Raw genomic sequence first — 6,338 nt, 5'->3', positions numbered from 1 at the left:
TCGAAACTAAGATAGAGCTTTAGTGTTATCAGTAGATTGGACAGGGGATCACACAAATCTCCAAATTTGGTCGTGATTTTCAGTTGTAGTTTTGGAGGCCATGTTTATTGATGCAACAAATATTTTTGGAGACCGCATTTGTAGTCTCAGATATTTCCTAGTTTGCATTAACGTGTAAAACCTTATTCCAATTAATATAATAAAAATTATTTTATTTCCATTCCTCGTGTTATTGAGTTGCAAAATTTTCATTTTTTTCCCCTTTGGAAAAAACGTAATTTCCATTAAGTGAGAAAATTACATGTTTTATATGCATGATGCATATGTTGTAAAAGGGGCATTACCTTTCAGAAAAAATAAGTTCTCCAGTATAGATCTAATATTGATACCTTGTGTCCATGCAGGGAGGCATCATTCCCAAATGTATTAAGCATAATGTTTTATAAAAAAAAAACTCTAGTCATGTAGAGTGACTGCATTGTTCTTGGTTTGTAAAAAAAACACATATGAATATTTATAGATGGAAGCTAAGATGCAAAAATAAATAACATGTAGGCAGGCTCCCTCCAAACTTGCTACATAGCTATGTCCATAAAATGCCAATGGTAGTACTAATAATGGGCCCCTTCCTTATGTTCCTGAATCATCCAAGTGTTGAAAGGCCTATCCGCAGCTTCTTTGGATAATCTGTCAGCATCTGCATTCCGTTCCCTAAAAATGGAATGGCATGAAAATGAGTCAAAAGATGTAATAAGTCAGCAAGACTCATCCAGTATATGTCTCAAATTATATGAAGAACATCTAGTTGTATTTTTTAAGCAGTCACAGACAAGTTTTGAGGTGGATAGTTCGATGAAGTTATTCATGCCCCATCCTAATCCCATTTGAATATGGTAATAGTGGGAATTAGTGCGATACAAAATGGCCCCTCCACCACAACCTCCCTCTTGTGCGGAACCATCAAAGAAGACCCAAGGCTTCGAATGATTAATGGTTTCAGGAACAATGGTTCATGGTCGTGAGGTTTCATCATCATTAGGGATGATAGAGTAGGCGGTCAGGACATAGGAAGTAATGGGAGGCTAATGTGGACAGGTGTTCTGGAATATGAGTTTGTTGCGGGAAATCCAAAGGCCCCAACTGATGAGAAGTAGGAGGTTCCGGAGCTTTGTTGGAACATCGCTTGACCACCATGATGGCTAGGCCTCCTTTACAGTAATACCTTACCACCTGGTCAGAGATGGAATCATTGTTAAGATCGATTGCCAGAGGTCTTGTGTGATCTAGCACTCAATAAATAGATGTGTGACAGATTTGTTGTTGCATTTGCAAAGGCAGCACCAAAAAGGGTCGTGTTGTGCTCATTTGAGAAGGTTATCTCCTGTGGGAATTTTGTTTTTCAATATGGTCCACATGAGAAGTTTGTTCCTGGGGGGTGCCTTGAGCTTCCACAAGTGCTTCCACCATGACTTGATGGCTTGTGGACGATGAGCTTCGGCTATCACAAGGTATCCTTCCTTTGGGGTATATTTTCCAGCTTTCAATAGAGCCCATATTACCTCATCTTCACCTTCACCAATCCGGATGTGACATTCTGTAAGAGCCTCAATATATGCATTTCACTGTTGTGTCCACTGTTGTGGAATATTTATTCTGTGGGCCAATTTCCATGCTTGCTGAAATAAAGTGGTGTGCTATGGGTCCACTATGTGGCTGATATCGGTAATGTTGATATCTCTGAGAAAGTTCTTGAGCTCGTCTGGAAGCCTGTGGGCATTCCTGCAGCCAATCCAAGGGTCTACTCCAATCCTCACAACCATTCTAGACTGAATTTTCCAAGTGATGCCAGCTCTGATGATGTCCAGAGATTTAATTACAGCCTTCCATATGATTGATACCCCTGTGTGGTATCTTTGAGGTTGTCTTAGCCAGTCCATCAAGTTAAGAGGGGTGATGTATTTTGATACAGCCACCCTTTTCCATAGGTCGTTTAATGTAACGAGCTACCATCCAAGTTTGGCTGCCAAAGCAGAGGAGTAGTCTTAATTTCTTGTGCCCCATCCTCCCCATTTCTTGGGCAAATTGAGTGCCTCCCACTTGACCCATGCAAAAATTCTTCCTGTCAGTGACAACCAATAGACCGGAGGGGCCTCCAGAACAGCTTTAATGAGGATGAGTCTGCCTGCCCTAGAAAGGTATTTGTAATACCAAATATTGAGTCTTTTCTCCATCTTGGAAATAAGCCATGTCCAATTTGCTATTTTATACCCCAGAGGCTTCAACTTGTAACCCAAGTATCGAAGGCCATCCTCTAATCTTAGTAAGGTGAACTGGAATCTTTGCAGTGCAAACTGTATTTCATATTAGGAACATCCAACGGTTGTTAGGGTGGACTTGTTATAGTTTATAGTGATGTTAGTGGCCGTTTGGAATAGTGAGAATGTGTTCTTCATATTGGTCAAATCCCCTATGCTTCCATTGAGAAATATCAAAACATCATCCACAAATAGCAGATGAGTCAATATGCATCCTTATGTGATTTTTATACCCTACAATCTGCCCCTTCTGAACTCTTCTTTAACAAGCCTACTGAGCCCTTCCATGGTTAGGAGAAAAAGTAGTGGTGATAGGGTGCAGCCCTGATGGAGACCTCTTTCAGAATGAAAGAAGGGTGAAGCCATTGCATTGATCAGAACATTGAATGGTATGTTAGTGATGTAGCTCATAATCCATTTAATGAAATCGAATCAAAACCTTAGGTGGGTTAGAAGCATTCTTATATACAACCAATTAGCTCTGTCAAAAGCCTTAGAGAGATCGACCTTTAGAATCATACCTTTGATTTTCTTGGAGTGCAATGAGTGCAAGACCTCCTGTGCTGTTCCCACTGCCTCATGGATCTGACGATCTTGTAGAAAGGCGAATTGCTCCTGTGATATATGGTTGGATAGAATGGGCCTCATTCGATTGGCTATGATCTTAGCCATGATCTTATAGATGCAGTTGCATAATGATATAGGTCTATAGTCGTCAAAGGTGGACGGATTGTCAGACTTTGGAATGAGGGTGATGAATGTAGAGTTGAAGGGTTCATACATCTTGCCATTTATTCTGGATTCTTCAATTACCTTGAGGAGATCTACCCCTAGAGTCTCAAAGAAGGCTAGGTAGAACTCAATTGACCATCCATCCAACCCTAGACTCTTGTCCTTCTTGAACCATTTGAGAGTGGCTTCCAATTCGCCTAGGGTGACTTCCTTAGTCAATTCCTTGCCATCCTCCTGCTCCATAAATCGTGGGAAAAGTTGGGTGACTTGTATGATTTCCATGAGATTTACATCGGGGGGAGCCCTGTAAATTTATTTCAAGTGTGAGGATGCCATTGATGCTAGATGAGGGAAAGTGTTAATAGGGAGGCCTTGCTCATTCGAGAGCTGCCAAATGGTATTAATAGCTTTCTGGCCATTTGCATAATTATGATAGAATTTTGTATTGTCATCTCCTTCATGTAGCCAGATCACCCTACTTCTCTACCTCCATGCCTCTTCACAGTGCTTCAGAATTTTTCCTCTGATGGCATATAAGGAAGTGAGTTTTTCCTTTTGTTCATTTGATCTGTAAACCCCTCCCGAGTTATTTTCAAAATTAGCAATTTCTATTTCTGCATTCCTTAGGGATTGATCGTCATGTATTCTCTTGTTATGTGCCCATAAGTTGAAGAGCCTCTTCATCTCTATTAGGTTGTGAGCAAAACCTTCAGCTATGTTTCCTCCAGTAGCTGGGTGATGCGATTTCCATAAGTCGGTAATCATACGAAAATAGTTTGGTTCCTTTAACCATGAAGAGATGAACTTAGAAGGAACCTTGGGTTTCCTAGGCCACGTACAAATTTCCAAGTATATAGGCAGATGATCAGAGATGCCTTCCGGTCCCACCCATTGTCTATGGATTAGACCCAAGTTAAGAAGGCCTTCCTTGATAAGGAAACAGTCAAGTCTTCGAGCAAGACTGTCTTCCCCAACTCTGTTGTTCCTCCAAGTGGGCTGAAATTTAGCTGAGGGGATATCCATCAGGTTATGGGATCCCAATAAGTTCTCAAAATAGGTAGATAGGGGGTCCAATTGAGCTTGGTGTCCCCAGGATTTAGAGTGGCCTATGGAGAAATTTAAATCCCCTCCATGATTAGGAAATCCTTTTGCGATAAATCAGTACTTAGGAAATGGTCCCAAAAAGCAGGCATGTGTTGGGTCGTCCCATATACGTTGATGGTCCACATCTCTATACCCAGATCAGCTGAAAATAGGTCTAGCCCAATATACCCTAGGCCTCCCCAACAGTTACGAAGATTGATGGAATGCTTGTTGAACCCAGAGCAATGCCCCCCGATCTACCATTGGCATGAAGGCCAATAGAGGTCTAGCTAGGGAACATTGATTCAAGGAGATGAGTAATGGTTTCAGCTAATCCTAAGGTTTCCTATAGGAAGATAACATGGACTGGAGCAACAGAGATCAGCCTTCGAAGGGCTAGTTTTTTATCAGGCCTAGCTAACCCTCTACAATTCAAAGAGACAATCTTCATGGGGGGGGGGGCGGCGCATTAGATAGGGGTTTCGATGCTTTAAGTGTCCTGTGGATGGTTGATTGCTTTCCAGAGATGATTTCATCTCTGGCCTAGATTTATGCTTTTGAGAGGGAGGTGGGTCGGGCTCGAGGAAACTTAGGAGGGATGGAGGTAAAAATAAGGTCTAATCCGATATGATCAGAGATATTTATTTTATGCTTAGCCTTAGATTGGGTCTGGTAACATGGGGAGGAAGGTCTTGCCTCAGGTATCGGGGTATTAAGGGCGGGGGGGATTCGGGAGTGATGGGGGCGGTGATAGAGAAAGTGGAACTAAGGGAGCGAAGGAGACAGGGTAGAGACGTGGGCAGTAGTGAATTTTCAACAGTTCCATTATCTTTACCAGCTGAAGAAAGTGCATTAAAATCATCACAAGTAAACAAATGAGGAGGGCTAGGGGAGGAGGAAATCATACCCGAAGATAACACAGCCCCGACAGCCGCCCTTGCCTTGGTGAGAGGAGGAGAGGGAGGTCGAAGAGGATGCCTGCCATGTTTCTTTAGCACCTCCTGAGAGGGGGCCTTATCTATAGGTGTCGGATCCGCTTGAGTCCCAACTTCTCTGCTGGGGGGCTGCTCCCCCTGATCTTGTATAGTTTTTAGAGGAATTTCCCTTCCTGTATCCCTTGTTGATTTCTTGTTGTTAAGAGGGAAGTCCCTATAGAGATGCCCAACCTTGTAGCATATTCTACATTTGAAGGGAACCCCTTCATAGTCCAATTTCTGCCTCCGAGAGAAATTTTGCCATTGAATTGTGATGTACTCCTGTAATCCATCGTTGGTATCTAAGTGTACCAGTATTCTTGCATATGCCATCCAGCCTGTCATGAGATAGGATTTATCGTGCTCCAGGTAAGTACTCAGGGTGTTCCCTATGCATCTGAAGATATCTTCAGACCAAAACTGTAATGGTAGGCCAGGTAGTCGAACCCAAAGAGGGCCTGCTCCAAGTTGTTCCTGTTCTGGATCGAAGAGGGGAGTCCACCTGTGAAGGAGCACTGGTGCCTGTTCTAGATGCCAAACCGTTGAGAGTACCCAATTGGTATGCTCAGCCCTAGTGAAACAAAGCGCGAACCATCCCCTAACAAAGGTTTGGACAAATGGTGGTTCGACCAGATGATGACCCCAGACCTCCATCGCCCACTGCTTCAGCCTTGAAGCACTGTAGAACCAGCCCTTGACTCTTCCCACCAGTACTCGATCAGAAGTTTCCATGGCTTCACTCCACTAAAATTCCTCCCCTAAACGCAGGAAGACCTCAGGGTGGGGGTCGCTCAGGGGAAGGTTTGTCATGGGAATTAGGGTTTCCAAATGAGGCTCAGATGAGATAACACCAGATATGGGGGGGATCTCAGTAAAATTTCCAGATGGGGGGCGTGTGAGGGCGGCACTCTATGATGCCTTGGTGAGGTAGTGATAGGCTCGCTGGATTGAGCAGTTGAGGGGACACGCGAGCCATCGGAAGGTGGAAAAGAAGTGAGGCCCACTGAGGAGGTTCCAAAACTAGGTTCCAGGGTTTGGTCCACAAAATTGAGGGTGGAAGGTGACAGTGGCTGAGTAGTGAGGTCTAACAAGGAGGGGGAGACCTTCGAGAGGGTAACCACCGAAAATGAAGGCCCTGAGATCGAGGGCAGCGAAGCAACGGTGTCGGAGAACTCGCAGCCGCAGGTGAATATGCTTGTCGGATTTACTTGGGGAATAGTCCAAATGGAGGTAC

Source organism: Pinus tabuliformis, chromosome 4_1 (assembly GCF_031772625.1).
Source record: "Pinus tabuliformis cultivar Carrire ecotype Pingquan chromosome 4_1, CPIR1, whole genome shotgun sequence".
NCBI classification, from domain to species: domain Eukaryota; kingdom Viridiplantae; phylum Streptophyta; class Pinopsida; order Pinales; family Pinaceae; genus Pinus; species Pinus tabuliformis.
The sequence above is the reverse complement of the archived record's forward strand: the minus strand, read 5'-3'. Positions refer to the sequence as shown.